Source organism: Octopus bimaculoides, chromosome 5 (assembly GCF_046866305.1).
Source record: "Octopus bimaculoides isolate indiv1 chromosome 5, ASM4686630v1, whole genome shotgun sequence".
Lineage (NCBI taxonomy): Eukaryota > Metazoa > Mollusca > Cephalopoda > Octopoda > Octopodidae > Octopus > Octopus bimaculoides.
In genome coordinates this window covers 110258240-110275940 of record NC_142932.1, presented here as the reverse complement: position 1 = coordinate 110275940, position 17701 = coordinate 110258240, and the positions used below count along the sequence as shown (strand labels likewise).

General features: G+C 38.7%; 1 protein-coding gene across 1 annotated transcript in view; it reads right to left on the bottom strand.

Moving 5' to 3' along the window:
- The window catches only part of LOC106875497 (glycerophosphodiester phosphodiesterase 2), a 158697-nt gene extending 146370 nt beyond the window's left edge, over positions 1 to 12327 (bottom strand). Inside the window, exon 1 of the mRNA XM_089352920.1 lies at positions 12065 to 12327. The gene's annotated coding sequence lies outside the window, so the exon portion shown is untranslated. The remainder of the gene's footprint in view (positions 1 to 12064) is intronic.
- Positions 12328 to 17701: the final 5374 nt, after the last annotated feature.

Sequence of the window (17701 nt, the reverse complement as noted above, 5' to 3'; positions counted from 1 at the left end):
TCTGTGTGTTTGTAGTGGATGGAGGTGCTAAGGGCGGAGTGGAGGATGCTGACCGAAATGTCGAGAAAGGGGACAGAGGTGTCAGAGACAGTACAGGAGAAGTGGAGGGCAGGATGGAAAGATTGAACGAAAGAGAGGAACGAGTCAAGATGTTCGCGGGAGAGAGAGGTGGCACCGATACAGTCGTCGATATACCGACCGTATAGTTCGGGAGTGGGACCAGTGAAACTGGAGAATATTTGGGCCTCAACATAACCAACGAAGAGGTTCGCGTAGTTGGGGCCCATTCTCGTCCCCATGGCCACTCCCGAGAACTGCTGGTAGATATCTCCCGCGAACGAGAAGCAGTTGAGAGATAGAACAAGTTCGGCCAGACGAATGAGTGTGGAGGTGTCGGGTTGTGGGTTGGGGCGTTGGTCTAGAAAAAACTTCAGGGCACACAGCCCCTCGTCGTGGGGGATCACTGTATAGAGGCTCTGGATGTCTAGAGTGAAGAGAAGCTTAGAAGGGCCGGGAGAGAAAGAGAAAGAGTTGAATAGACGAAGCGCGTGGTTAGTGTCATGAATGTGGGAAGGGAGAGAAGCCACTAGGGGGGCGAGGACCCGGTCTAGGTATTTTGAGATAAGCTCGGTGGGGCAGTTGCAGGCGGAGACGATGGGGCGGCCAGGGTTGTTCGGTTTATGGATCTTGGGGAGGAAGTAAATGGTGGGGGTGCGTGGGGTGCGAACAATAAGGTTGGAGGCGGTGGCGGGGAGACGGGAGGAGAGGATGAGGTCATGGATAGTGGAGGACACAGTCTGTTGGTAGCTGGGCGTGGGGTCGGAGGGCAGAGGGCGGTAGAATGAGGTATCTCGAAGTTGACGGAGAGCTTCGGCCTCGTAGAGGTCCGCGCGCCATACTACCACGGCTCCACCCTTATCAGCCGGTTTTATGATGATGTCCGTGCGGCGTCGGAGGGATCGAAGGGCCGAGAGTTCGGCTGGGGAGATGTTGAGTCGAGATGGACGCCTGGAAAAGTTAAACCGGCCCACAGCGCGTTGGCAGGCGCCCGCGAAAAGATCAACTGCCTGGAACTGGCCAGGAGCAGGCGTCCACTGGGATGGTCGTCGGCCCAGGTCAGTGAAGCAGTCCTCGTTGGGTGCGGGTGGTGTGTTATGGAAAAGCGCACCCAACCTAACGCGGCGCACAAAGCTGTGGACATCAGCACGGGTTTGAAATTCCTTGCAGGATGGAGTGAGTGGGATGAAGCGCAGACCCCTATTGAGGACGGAGCGCTCCGCCTCAGAGAGAGGAAGATCTGGGGGAATGGTAACGACAGGCTGAAGTGGAGAAGGGGTGGGTGGAATAGAAGTAGGAGGGGATGAAGTAGGGTTAGGAGGGGCGGTCGGGATGGTGGAGGGCTGGGAGGGAGGGGGTGGAGTGTGTGTGGGAGAGGCAGGGTGGTTGGGTGTGGGTGGGGAATGCACATCAGGGAGGGAGAAGGGTGGTGGAGGGGTTGGGGTAGTGGCATCGGGTGTAGAGGAATGGAGGAGTGAGTGAAGTTTGCGGAGCTTAGTGTCGGTAAGAAATGCATGAAAGAGATGATTAAGTTGAATGATAAAGCGCAATGTATTGTGAGCATGGGAGGGTGACAGAGAGGAGAAAAATATGGAAAAGGCTGGAGGAAGAAGGCGGTCGATAGTGTGGATTTTAGAGAGATTGGAGCGAATGGTGGCCCGCATAAGGCGGTAGGATGTGGTGCGGAGTATGGGTAGAATGGTGGTAGAGGAGTGGAGAGTGGGGTGGAAATGGAGGCGGAAACCCTTAGGGATGAGGCGGTGATGTAAGCAGCGACTGAGAAACGTAATATGACTAGAGAAACGAGTCTTCTTGAATATGAGTAAGGAGAGTCGTATAGTAGGTTGAAAGTATAGAGAGGGAAGTGTGCGGAGGTATAGTTTTAGGCGGTTGTGGAGAGTGAGTTGGAAAGATTTGTAGTCAGGCATGATGGAACGAGAGAGAAAAGAAAATTAGACGTGGGAAGGAGAATTACAAAAGGTGTGGTGGAAAAAAAACAAGCGTGATGAGAAAATTGGACGTGGAAAAAAGGAAAAAAAGAAAAAAAGGGGGGAAAAAAACTGGAAAAAAAACTTTTTTAACAGGTGTGGGGGAAAAAAAATAAAGGCATGAGGAGAAAAAACGAAAAAGGGGTTGTGAGAAGAAAATATATGCGAGGTGGGAGAAAAAAACAAAGCAAAAAGGAAGATGGGACAATAGGGAGAAATGGGGTGACAGGGAGAGGAGAAAAGAAAGGGAGGGAGAAGAATACAAAGTAATAGGTGCAGATTAGAGAAGACAGATTAGGAACATCCAGAGTACGAAGAGACGGTAGGTGAAGGAAAGTAAGGTAAAAAAGGATGATAAAGGAGGTTTACAAAAGTGGAAAAGTTCAATATATATATATATATATATATATATATATATATATATATATATATATATATTATAAAGCAGTTGTAAATCTCCAAATCATAATCAGTTTCTGATTAAGAAAAATAGTTTTTTGGTTTTTTTTCATTTTGCAGATTCTGAATAACCAAGCAAAAATTCAAAGAAATCTAAGTATTAAAAATTAAGGAAGGAAAAAAAAAAACAAGAAAAATAATTTAGAGGTTGTGGTTAAAAATGTTCACGCTTAACAAGTTGGGGGCAAATCTTCAAGGTTCCATTCATTCAAACGTATCCACGTTGAGAAAATTTATGTGTGAACCACAGACGTTTATGGCTTGTGTGAGTGATTTGTTTAGAATTTAAGGAGGGGACCTTTTTAACTGTATTCTGTAAGTCGACAAACACTTGTTCACTGCATAACATTGCTGACATCACAGCTAATATATGTGGCCCACACTATGTTTATGAAATATAGCATTGCTCGACCGATAAATTGCTGCCAATGTAAATTCTAATATTACATTTGTTTTCCTTTTATAATTCTTTTTTTTTTTTTCGTTTTTCTTCTAAACATAACCATTCTGTCAATAGTTACTACAGAAGTATATGCCATATACACAATCTTTAAATTTGTGCCTCTCATTTCATTGGGAAGAGGCTCATAAAAGTGAATTCTTGTGTAGCTTGGTTTGAAGATATTCTTGTTTTATAGGATATAAAATTCCACTCTAATTAATGCACTTACTTTACCTCATCTCTTCCTGTCACTTTTACTGTGCCATCTTCTTGACCTTGAAAGTAGCAATTTGCACTGTCTTTCCTTCCCTTTCTTTTAACCACTACAACCTACAGACACTTTCTGTTGAAGTGTTTTTTTCAGTTTTTTGTATGTAGTATTCTAGTTAAACACTGATTGCTTACATTAGCAGGAAGCATCATTAGTGATATAAGCAGTGAATTTATTTCCAGAAGGTGCAAGAATAGCTGTGTAGTTAAGAAGTTTGCTTCCTGCCCACATGGCTTCAGGTTCTGTCCCACTGCATGGCACTACAATAGCCCTGGGCCAACTAAAGCCTTGCAAGTGGACTTTGTACACATAAACTGAAAGAGGACCACTAAGAGAGAGAGAGAGAGAGAGAGAGAGAGAGAGAGAGAGAGAGAGAGAGAGAGAGAGAGTGAATGTGTGTGTGTGATCATCATCATCATCATTTTAATGTCTACTTTTCCATCGATTGAACAGAGTTAAATGAGATGCTGTTCCTGTCACCAACCTTCATCTGTTTTCAAGCAAGGAAATATTACCTCATTGTCAGGCATGCTTTTGCAGAATATTGGAAACTAACTTAAAAGCCACCTGATAGGGCGGTTTTTAAGCTAGTTCCTGTGGAGGGCTCTTCATTGGGTCTTGGGCCCAACAATGACACTTCATGCATTCAGTACATATTAAATTTTATTAAACTTAACCAATATTTTTCAAGCAATGTACAATTTTCACAAAAAACAATGATATAATTTGTCAACTTGGAACTTATTGCAAAGCTGCATGATAAACAACATGGATCTTTTCAATCTCAACATTTTTTGTCTTCCCATTCGGGAGTCAGTACAATTTTTTGTTTATCTAACCTTCTTTCTCTGTCTCTCTTTCTGTTGATTGTTTTCAACCATCACCATCACCACCATCAATGCCACAACTGCCATACACACACTATTCAGACTTCTGACGCTACCACCATCAATACTTTTGACTTTGCCGCCTTCCCCTCTACCACCGTCACCACTGTCTTTCACATCGCTTACTATCGCGTCATCCCTGACCATCTCGGCTATCCCCACCACCACCACAACCATCGCCTCTGCCTCTATCACAACTACAGCTCATATTATTACTCTCACCCCATTACCATCACAACTGTCAATCTACTGCCACCCTCACCGTCTCTATGCCTACTATTACTTTCACCCCAACATGAGAAATAGTAGAAGTGTCATTGACTAGTGAGAGAGTGGGGGGGAGTGTGACACACTGACACACAGAAATTCGTTTTGACATTTATTATTATAGATGCATGACACAGTCTCTTTGACAATAACACTCATCTACTATTTACAACTATTACACTATGTCAAGACAAGGAGACACACACACACACACGACAGACTTCTTTCAGTTTCCATTTACCAAATCTACTCACAAGGCTTTGTTTTGTCTGGAGCTCGAGTAGAAGACACTTGCTCAAGATGCCATGCAGTGGGACTGAAGCCAGAACAAAACTTACCAAACAGCCATGCCTGCAGCTGTCATCATCAGTGTCATCATCGTTTAATGTCTGCTTTCCACGCTGGCATGGGTTGGATGGTTTGACTGAGGGCTGGCAAGCCATAAGGCTGCACCAGGCTCCAATCTGATCTGGCAAAGTTTCTACAGCTGGATGCCTTTCCTAATGCCAACCACTCCGAGAGTGTAGTGGTGCTTTTTATGTGCCACTGGCACAAGGGCCAGTCAGGTGGTACTGGCATTGAGCATGCTTGAATGGTGCATTTTATGTGCCACCAGCATGGGAGCCAGTCAGGTGGCACTGTCATCAGCCACGACAATGACTTCACTTGTATACATGGAAAAGTGGATGTTAATGATGATGATGTGTATGTGTGTCTGTATGTATATGTGTGTGTGAGTGACATCTTGTGATAATTGTGAATGAGTGTCACTGTAAAAAAAACAATATCATTCATTTCCAATATTCTACAAAATCATATCTGGCCATGGGAAAATATTACCTTGCTTGGAAACAGGTGTGGATTAGTGTCAGGAAGGGCATTTGGCTGCAAGAAATCTACCTCAAACTCTGTTCAAACCATGCAAGCATGGAGAAAATGGATGTTAAAATGATGAAACTGGAGAATCAAAGTTGAGTTGTGGTGCCCTTCATTGTTAATACATTTTATAACTACTGCAACTTCTAAGCATAGATTTTTGCCTACACAGTTCTAGAACTTTTATTATCAGCCTTTTTCTTTTCTAAGCAACAGAAATACAGATTCTGATAAAAAAAATAATAATTTTTTTCTTTTAAGCGATAAAAGAGGTATTTGTCTTTGAAGATGAAGGGTAGTCAAGAATATATTTTTTTGCAAATTCTGAAACTTTGATGTTCAAAAACAAAAAATTTGAAAATTATTTTCCTAGCAAAAAGTATAATAAAAAAAGTCGGGAAGGAGACCACATTTTTTTTTTTTTGGCGGATCAAGGTCATTTTTCCTGCTAATGAATGCAAAGATTAGTAAAAATATATTAAAAAAACTCTTATTCTATTCACTGCTCTATATAGTTATTAGATTTAAAAATATCCATTTGCATGTTGTTATTATTATTATTATGAGGAAGACAGTGAGCTGGCAGAATCGTTAGCATGCTGAGCAAAATGCTTAGCAGTATTTCTCCTGATACTATGTTCTGAGTTCAAGTTCTGCCAAGGTCAACTTTGCCTTTCATCCTTTTGGGATCAATAAATTAAGTACCATTTGAGTACTGGGGTTGATGTAATTGATTTAACCCCTCCCCACCCTCCAAATTTCAGGCCTTGTGCCTATAGTAGAAATGATTATTATTATTATAAGCTGGTAAGCTGGCAGAATCGTTAGCACACTGGGCAAAATGCTTAATGGCATTTTGTCCGTCGGCGAGCTGGCAGAAACGTTAGCACATCGGGCGAAATGCTTAGCGGTATTTCTTCTGCTGTTACATTCTGAGTTCAAATTCCGCCAAGGTCGACTTTGCCTTTCATCCTTTCGGGGTCGATAAATTAAGTACCAGTTACGCACTGGGGTCGATCTAACCAACTTAATCCATTTGTCTGTCCTTGTTTGTCCCCTCTGTGTGTAGCCCCTTGTGGGCAGTAAAGAAATAGGCATTTTGTCCGTCTTTACATTCTGAGTTCAAATTCCACTGAGGTCAACTTTGCCTTTCATCCTTTCAGGGTTAATAAAATAAATACCAGTTGAATACTGGGGCTGATGTAATTGACTTATCCCCTCTCCTGAAATTGCTGGCCTTGTGCCAAAATTTGAAATTATTATTATTATTAAAGTGGTAAACTGGCAGAATCATTAGTGCATTGGACAAAATGCTTAGTGGAATTTCATACGGCTCTTTATGTTCTGGGTTCAAATTCTGCTGTAATCAATTTTGCTTTTTATGTCTAAGCTGTTTAGTTTGACTACTGCCCGCCGCCGCCGCCGCCGCCGCCGCCGCCGTCGTCGTCGTCGTCATCATCATCATCATCATTATTATTATTATTGAGTGAGAGAGCAGTGCATGTCATCAAAGTGACTTTGGGGTAAAATATATGAAGCCCAGTATTCCCACCATCACTACCTGTCTGATAAGGGTACACCGGGCACATGCATCACAACCACATGTGCGCTACATGGTGATCTCATACCAAGATAAACAGCGCATGACCTCGCAGGTGGGGCCCAGTTAGAATCTTCTTCAGGTCGAGTAGCCCATCCTGCTCAAAAGGTCCCTGAATAAGATTTGTTTAAGGATGTTGAGCAAAACACCCATGTTTCCAAAGGCAAATTACTCAAACCCAAAAGAATTTTTCTCAACACATGGCTATGATGCTCCCCCTTATTATTATTATTGTTGTTGTTGTTGTTATTATTATTATTATTATTAAAGCAGTGAGCTGGCAGAATCATTAGCATGTTGGGCAAATTGCTTAGTGGTATTTCTTCTGGCTCTTTACATTCTGAGTTCAAATGCTGCTGAAGTTATTTTTTGCTTTTCATCCTCTTGGAGTCAATAAAATAAGTATTGACGGAATCAATTTAATCGACTTCTTCTCTTCAAAATTGCTGGCCTTGAGCCAAAATGAGAAAAAATATTATTATTTTCTGTCTGTATATTTTGGCTTATTTGTTTTATGAACACGAATATCAACTATTGGAAAGATTCCCATTTCTGAAATATAAGTTAATAAATTCATTTGATTTATTCATATTTTATTTGCATGTTCACATTTGTTTGCATTGTGAGGTGTGTGTATAAGTGCAAGTGTACCTGTGTTAATCAATAAACCGCCTCATTCATCAGCGTCATTAGCTATTCACCAGTTAATATCAAACAATCAATGAGTTCAAATATTAAGTTAAATAAAACCAGTATTAGTTATAGTTCATTATCCTCCTCATCATCATCACCATGAACAAATGGATGGAAAAAAATGCATTTGATCAATCCTAAAAGCTCCATAATTATACTTCTAATAGTATGTAAAAAAAAATTTCTGATTTGATTTTTTCTTTTTGTCACTGTTGTCTCATCATCATGACTGCAACCACCACCATCATTATTTTACATTTGTTTTTCATGCATCTATGTGTTGAATGAGTCACTAAGATCCAAGTCAGTTTTATTCAGAACTACTTCTGTCTTACACAAGTCAAAGAACCATCTCTTGCTTGGACTTCTCATTTTTAACATAGTTTCTATGGATAGACACTCTTATTAACACCTTCCACTTGAAATTCGGGCAAGGTTGTTTATGGAAGACCAGCAGTTGCCCATGCATACCGGTCTCCCCTCTCCACGCCACCAGTTATCCAAGGGAAAGGCAAAGGTCAATACAGCTTGACACCTGTGACGTCCCAACTCATTTCAACAGCTGAGTGAACTGGAGCAATGTGAAATAAAGTGTCTTGCTCAAGAACACAACACGCAACCTGGTCCAGGATTCAAACTCACAACCTCGCGCTCGTAAGCTTGACGCTCTAACCACTGAGCCATGCGCCTTCACTATATATTATATCATATTATATTATATTATATAAAAATTAATGGGTTGAATTTCAGATCACAATCCATGACAAGTTGGGAGATATGTGGAGGTTGAGAGTTTGAACTTTGTCCAGGACAGTGTTTTCACAAAAGCATTCATGTTTGTGTTTAAGAAGTTCACTTCACAAATATGAGATTTCTGGTTCATTCCCACTGTATAGTACCAAGGGTTGGAGTCTCCTACTGTTGCCTGTGCATGATTAATGACTTGTGAGTAGAATAGAAAGAAATTGCTGAAAATACCCCTTTTTTTGTTTTTTATAGGCTTCAGACATTTGTTTCACGCAACAATCTAGAATTTGCAAAAAACTTAATACAAAAACCATTTTTCTAGTCTTTCTTTCCTTTTATTTGGCAAAACGTTTTTCAAAAACACATAGTTTATTGTCTCAATTGTTTTACTTAGCAAACTGTCTAACCCATGCCAGCATGGATAATGGACATTAAATGATGATAATGATTAAAAATGACTACTCTATGAATGGAAATATTGAACAATTTAGCACCTAATGCTGTTCAGTACTTACAAGCAAACTACATTATTGCGAATGACAAACTGCATGTCTATGGTAATAAACTTGTCATTGCAACAGTCTCAAAGGTATCATTGATGATGTTATATGGAGATGCTCAAAATGTAAAAAGACAAATTTAGTGTGAAGCAACACATTTCTTGAATAATCTATATTGACGACACCCGTCATATTTCAAATAGTATTAGACTTTGTATGTGAAGTCCCAGTGACTAGCTGTATGCTACTGAATGGTATTAGGACTGAAGCAGTAATTCAATGGCGCCAATAATATTGTGATATTTATTAATAGAGCAGAAAACAAAAACAAAAAAAAAACTATAAAACAGGATGTAACACAGTGGACCCAGCCTTGAAATTGATGAAAGCTTAATGTTCAAATGCAAAAATCATGTTAGGGTTATCAAACAATTTGGAGTCATTGAATTTTAAAACACACACACGTGCACACACACACACGCGCACGCACGCACACACACATACACACATTCTGCATAGGTGTAAGCATGGATTTATGGTAAGAAGCCTTGTTTTCCAATCACATAGTTTTAGGTTCAGTCCCACTGCATGGTACCTTAGGCAAGTGTCTTCTACTGTAGCCTCAGGCCAACTGAAGCCTTGTCAGGGATTCTGGTTGAAGGAAACTGAAAGAAGCCCCATATGCATATGTATATATTTATATACATGTCGATGTGTCTGTATCTATGATTGTTTCCCATCACTACTTAACAATTGGCAATGGTTTTTTTTTTACCAATAAACTAGCAGTGGTAGTACTTGTAAACTAGCACTTCAGCAAAAGACATTAATGCAATAAGTTCCAGATTTAAAAAAGAAAGTACTGAGGACAATTCGTTTGACTACAACCTTTCAAGGAGGTGATACAGCATGGCCGCAGTCCAATGACCGAAACAAATAAAAGATATACTTAGTTGTGCTACAGTGACCTCAGAAGCAGTGAACATCAGCCCATCTTTACTGACAAGTAATGAAGTTATAATCATCGGGACATTTTTGGTTATAGCCACAAAACTATATAAATTATAAGTAAAATTAATCACTGTACATACATATTACTAGCAGGGAAGCGAATCCCTACCATCCTCCAACAGACAACAGGATCGCGGGACTGACTCAGTCTATGCTAACTTGGGTAGGGTATACACCAGTAAAGTCCTTATATACACTATCCAAGTGTCCCCCCCCCCCACTAACTTTCTTTCCTAGTAACTTTCAGATAATATGGATATTTTTAAATGAAATTTTCAACAGGTACCGCCTAGAAGGTGTAAATTACGATTATAACAATTTAATGTGAAAAACAAAAGCAAAACAAAAGTGGTGGGCGCAAATTATTTTAAATTTCAAGTTTCATTTTGCTGATGTGTGTGTGGGGGGGGGGGGGGCGCTCTCACCAATTTTGTCTCTTCACAATAAATTCCAATATAATCGTAATCTACACCATCTGAAGCGTATTTATAGAAAATTCCATTAAAAAATATCCATTTTTCTGAAAGTTATGAGGAAACAAAATCGGTGTGGTACACACGTGTAGGTATGCCCAAACGTGAATCTCAAATACATGGATCAAGTATAAATCAGGATCAACTGGTGATATGAAGCGGGTACCTGTGGACGAGACGTACAGAGAAGCTTACAACATGACAAGCGATAAAGCTATAGCTAATTATAATGTTGTCTAAGACCACATTATTGATCTCTGTTCTTGGTATTTTTGTAGTTCTTGTACAGTATAGGTATGTTCTGGATTTATTTATATATTATTTTTCCAATCAGAACAATAATAGCAGAATCGTCAGAGCGCCTTACAATATTTCCTCTGACAGTATTTATAAAACATTCCGAGTTCAAATCATGCTTTCATCCTTTCCGGGTTGGTCTCAATTGATACCTTCCCCTCAAAATTCTTGTCCTTGAAACTACTACTACTACTACTACTACTACTACTACTGTTGTTGTTGTTGTTATTCTCGAAGGTGGCGAATTGGCAGAACCGTTAGCACGCAGGGCAAAATTCTGCCGAGGTCAACTTTACCTTTCATCCTTTCGGGGTCGATAAATTAAGTAACAATGAAACACTGGGGTCGATGTAATCGACTAGTTCCCTTCTCCCAAATCTCAAGCCTTGTGCCTATAATAGAAAGGATTATTATTATGGTGGCGAGTTGGCAGAATCGCTAGAGTGTCAGATAAAATGCTTAGCGGTATTTCGTCCGGATTTTTACGTCCTGAGTTCAAATTCTGCTGAAGTCGACTTTGCTTTCCAGAATCCTTTCGGGGTCGATAAATTAAGTACCAGTGAAACGTTGGGATCGATGTGACTGGCTCCTCCCGGAAAATATGCCAAAATCAAAATTATTTCACTTGGAAGACGTCTTTTTGTAAACAGCATATTCAAAAACAGGTTCGTTTTTCCATACCAAAAATCAGGGCTCAAATGATAATAAAGTTGGGGTGTATGATGCGAAACTTGTAAATGTCAATTATATGCATTACGATCAGGTTTCTTGTCCATTTAGAGTCTTTTATAATCGGCAATCATACTTTTGGAATATCAAATAGCCAATTATTTGTAATATATACAGTTTTAAAAATAAAGATTGCCAAGAGAAAAATCAATAACCATGTTATGAATGAATGATTTATATGAGTGCAAAATAGACAGACCAATCGAAATAGCGAAGCACTGATAGAAAGGCGGTTACTTATTGGGAATTGAGTACAACTTATTTCACTGTAATAGCAAGATAATTACAGATCATTTTCTATCTGATTGGAGTGTGTAGCTATTCGTTCCTGATGAAAACGAAATATGTGTATGGCTCCTTATATTTGATGTAATATAACACAACATAAGATAAGAAGAATGTAACAATTTGATAAAGCAATAATAACAAAGACAGATCAACTAATGAATGAACGATATATGTTTAGAAAAGAAAAGGGAAAAGAAGAGAAATCAGTTACGTCACTCTAAATCAGATCAAAGGCATATAGGATAGTTTTAAGACAAACTCAAAACTGCATATAAACAAAAGATATTGTAACGAGTTATTAAATATTTCATTATCTTTAAAAGAGGTACGACACATTAAATCCGTGTTTACATTTCTTATTCAGCTTACACTTGCATTCACATACAAATAGAAAATAAATTATAAATCAACCTAAAATAGACATAACCATCTAGTTAAATGTATAGTGGAAATTAAGATAATAACGATTAAATACTTACTCTGCAGCTGCTTAGTATCACTGAGTAGTATCGTGAAAAAAAAAAAGCAACCTGAGAAGGTCAGCGGGTCAGTTAGACTTTAGCAATTTGTACGACAGAGAATAAGGTAATTAAAATGTTACTACTAGAGTTATAGTGACGCGAAAATACAGGTCCTACGTCGGGGAGAATGTTTAATGGTTTTGTGACAGTAAGCTGGCGAAGCCCGACTTCGAACAAACATCACAAGCAGACAGATATAGACAACTGGAGAACTAGAGTATAACGAAGAAGAGAAGGTGGGAGGAACACATCAAGGTCCAAGTTGATATGAGTGAGTGGGAGACATAAATAATAATAAATAAATAAAAAAATACAGAGAAACACATGCAGACTAACAAGAGAGAGGCTGTCAGACATTCAGACAGAAAGAAAGAGTAAGAATTTGACACTTCGAAGTTGTGAAAGATTGGCATTCCTCATTTTTTCTTTCGTTCTTTTTTTTTGGGGGGGGGGGGTGCACTAGTTTTCGAGTTCTGTAGATTGTCCGTTTCGTTCGTGTTCATTTATTTATTATCTTCATATTCCACTTATAGATACCGATTTCTATTGATTAACCACGAGACCAGTTCTTGTAAAAGAATCAATGAAATACACACCAGTGTATAATAATAATAATCAAAATAACCATAATAATAATAATAATAATATTTAAACTTTGTCGACCCCAGCAAAATTTGAACTTTGAACAGACAAAATTAAATATTGTAGATAATATGTGTGTGTGTGTGTGTGTGTGTGTGTGTAGGTTGTGTATACACACACATACACATACATACACACACACACACACAGACACACACATATATATATATATATATATATATATTTATTTATATAGATAGGGTGATAAATTGAATATTAATTCAATTTAAAACCAATTGGCCTAGCATATAAAAAATCTGAAAATTCAGAAAAAAAAAAAAATATATATATATATATATATATATATATATATATATATATATATATATATATATATATATATATATATATAGGATGTATGTATATATACATATATATATATATATATATATATATATATATATATATATATATATATGTATGTATGTATGTATATGTGCGTGTGTGTATGTGTGTGTGTATAAAATATATATAGGATGTGAATTTCGTTCTAACATTGCTCTTATAACCTTATCAAATAGTATCAAATAATTGATTTCTCACATTAGTAACTAACAGGACGGGATATGAAGCATGTAATCAAATACTGCAAAATAATTAAGTTCATCACTATTGTTTCTATCATCCCATCGCCTCTAGTACTATTAACTTCATTCATACTTTTTGTTCATTCATACTTTTTTGTTTATCGATTGTTATTCCTCATTCGTAAAATCATGTTCTGTCTACGTATGTTAGAGGGAATGAAGTGAACAGCTTTCATTACACAACATCAAACTACAGTTTTATTAGTAAAGCCTAGAAATGATATTGTTTGGAATGTAGTACTTACAAAACCGAAGGCTCAGTTCCGGAGACAACATCAGTTATAATATTGATTTGTCACATTGGCCAGTTCACACATTTTGTGAGATGTCGATTTATGGCGGCTACCAGGCAGAATCGTTAACACGTCGGACAAAATGTTTATCGGCATTTCTTCCATCTTCTTACGATCTGCATTCAAATACTGCCGAGGTAAACTTTCATCGCTTCGGAGTCAATAAAATAAAGTACCAGTCAAGTACTGGGATTGATGCTATCGATTTGTCCTCCACCCTAAAATTGCTGACTTGGACCCTGCAACGAACCGGTATCCCGTTCGAGTTGAGGAAGGCATGGCTTTGGCCGCTTATAAGCCATGGAATCCGGGTAACTGTCCGTGTGAGTCCTAGGGCACAACCATTTTTTTTTAGAAAATGTATTCATTTATAGGCACAGGCGTGGCTGCGTGGTAAGAAGCTTGCTTTCCAGCCACATGAACTCCGGGTTCAATCCCAATGCATGGTACATTGGGCAAGTGTCTTCTTCTATAGCATCGGGCTGACAAAAGCCTTGTGAGTGGATTTGGTAGACGGAAACCAGAAGAAGCCCGGTGTGTGTGTGTGACTTTGTGTCTGTGTTTGTCCACCACCACTTGACAACCGGTGTTGGTGTGTTTACGTCCTATTCACGACCATCACAATTCGACGGGATTTTATAATTGCTATCCCATGTATATCACTTGGAAAAGAAAAAGGGTAGTCATTTTCTTCCCATTATCTTTTTTTTAACATTCCCAGAAATTACGATTCTGAAAAAAAATATACCTTGTCTCAAAAGTTTTTGTTTTTGCCACCGCCCACCTTCCATACCTTTTTGTAGCAATTCGGCAAAAATGACCGATAGAATTAGTCCAAGGCTTTAAAATTAAGTCCTGGGGGTGGTTTGTTCGACTAAAACCCTCCAAGAGGATGCTCCAGCATGACTGCAACAAGTAAAAGATTATAACGAAACAACTCTGAAACAAGATTTCATATTTTGATGATGACGATAGCGATGAGGGAGAGGATGTTTCACTGCAAGTCTTCCCTGAACAAGAAAACTTATGATCACAAGTGTTCTATTCGCGACCATCACGATTTGACGGGATTTTATCATAGCTGTCCCATGTATATCACTTGGGAAAGAAAAAGGGTAGTTATTTTCTCCCCATTATCTTTTTTAAACATTCCCAGAAATTACGATTCAGAAAAAAAAAACTACCTTGTCTCAAAAGCTTTAATTTTAGCCACCCGCCCACCTTTCATACCTTTTTCTATGAAGTGTGGGACTTCGAGGGACAACAGTTCCAAAACTTTTAGCCCCCGATAACTACACACGCGGGTAACATTTTTCATTCTTTGGACTTTTCCGTTTTCTTTTCTGACGAATAACTAAGTTCAAAACGTCAAAAATCCTCTCCTTTTATCGAGCGTCAAGCTAATGCATTCCATGTGCACGTCCTCTTGTTATTGTTATTGTTATTTTTAATGTTCAGTTATTGGATTTGAGTAGACACACACACGCGAACGCACGCACACACACACACACACACACACACACACACACACACACATTATTATCATTAAAGCTGCAAAGAGATCGCAAAAATATCACAAAAGACCGCTACTCTGAGTTTTACGTTCTCGTTCGTCGGACTGTTTAAATGTCTAAACTGGCCGACGAACGGAACGTGAAACTCTGAGTAGCAGTTTTTCGTGATGTTTTTGCAGCTTTAATGATAATAAAACATATTATTCTACCTCCGGTACTCGAGTACTATTTTTTCCCACATTGTTTCACATTTTTATGCACTTACTTTGGTATATATATATATATATATATATATATATATATATAAATTATACATTTCTAAATCTCTCGGAGAGATTTATGCAGTAGTGATGCGATAAAGTAGTTGTATGATGTCAACTTAATGTGACAGTCCTGTACCCATATATGCATGAACCTAGAAGAGAAAAAGCAAAGTAGTCATTGATGGGATTTGAACCTGAAGTTATTTAACCTGAAATTACAGCGTTTCTTCCAATCTACTATTTCTACAATTAATGATTTCCGATTTAGGCGCAAGACCAACAACTCTGAGGAGAGAAGATAGTCGATATCAGCTAATCCTGTAGTTGACGGATGAAAGTTAAAGTTGAGCCCGGCGGGATTTGAACTCGTAGGTAGAAGAAATAGTGCAAGGCAAATTTTTTCCGACGCTGTATCGATTCTGCTAGCTCGTTGCCTTACTGCACCTTTAATGATAAAAAGTATCGAACATGATATAGAAGTACACACACACATTTTTCTATTGTAAAGTATGGTCGATTAAATCGACTTCAATACTTGATTCGTTTTCATATGGGCGAAAGGTATAGTCGACTTCCATGTTGTCTGAACGCAGAACATACAGACGAGATTAAATACAGCAAGGAATTTAGTCACTCTACCGTTATTACCATTTTGGAGAGCAGTATCAAAACAGGTACATAATATTAATAGTCATTGAAAGGGTAAGTGTGTGGTTAAGAAACAACAGAATGAAGCGTTGCTTGGATACAAATGCAATAACAAGGCAGTGAGGAACTAATTATATATATATATATATATATATATATATATATATATATATATATATATATATATATATATATATATATATATATATATATACAGAGCTGGGCGTATGACAACTTTAACACGAAATAACTTCTAAAATAGGAAATTTTGTCAAAAAATGTTGAAAGTAAACTGTGTTCAGCATGAGAAATGACACCAGTATACGAAGTTTCAAACTGTTTAGTTAAAAAATATATAATTAAAAAATCTGTAAGCTAAACTGAAGAGATCCCTACTCTTCCTATTAATAACTGCATCCCTTCTTTCTAGGTAAACTGACATCTGACTTCAAAAATAACTAGTAACGACTACTTTTGAAAATGGACAAAATATGGCATCGGGGTATTATCAAGTACCTGCAGAAAAGGGCTTACCCCCAAGGACATTCATGCTGACATGGTTTCTACATTAGGAAGTGACGCTCCAGCTTTATCAACAGTGAAAAAGTGGGCAGCTGAATTTAGGAGAGGAAGGAAGAGTTGAGAAACTAATCCAAGGTGTGGACGTCCTGAAACTGCCACCACCGGGGAAAATATTGATTGTGTTCACCACATGCTGATGGATGATAGGCAATTGACTATAAATCAAATAACCAACGCTATTAGTATATCCCGTGAGAGAGTTGAGAATATTCTGCATAATGAACTTGGCATGACGAACGTTTCTGTTCGATGGACGTCATGTCTTCTGACACCCGATCAAAAGTGCACCAGGCTGATCAAATCACGGGAAAGTCTGACATTTTCTGAGACAGATCCAGCTGGTTTCCTTGAATGTTTTCTAAGCCAGGATGAGTGCTGGTTTCATCACTTCGAGCCAGAGACAAAAAGACAATGCATGCAGGGGAAACACTCCTCTGCATCTGCTCCATAGAAGGCCAAGATCATTTCATCTGCAGAGAAGGGGATGACTTTAGTTTTCAGGGATGCAAAAGGCATTGTGTTCATTGATTATCTTCAAGAGGGCCACACCATCAATGGAGAGTACTATACCAACTTGCTGAGGCAGTTATGAAAGGCTATCAAGACCAAATGCCCAGGAAAACTAATTGATGAAAGGGGTCGTGTTTCATTGGATGATAAAGCTCCAGCACACAAGTCCTTGATTTCAATGGCTGCTGTGTGTGACTGTGGCTTTGAACTGCTTGATCACTCTCCCTATTCTCCTGATTTGGCCTCAGCTGACTATCATCTATTCTCCAACATGAAAACACACTTGGCTGGGAAACAGTATCGCAGTGACGATGACGTCATATCTGCGGTTGATGACTTTTTTAACCAACAGGAAAAAAGCTTCTTCACCAAAGGGATCCAAGCACTACAACACCGATGGAGAGAAGTGTATGGACTGCAAGGAAGTGGTGGTGATGGTGGTGGGTGAACTATGTTGAAAAATAAACCTCATTTGGTCACATTCCATGAAAGCATTTTGGTCAGCCTATGAGCTTTTCAGCCGCCCATCGTATTTCTATTACATGTAGAAAAGCTG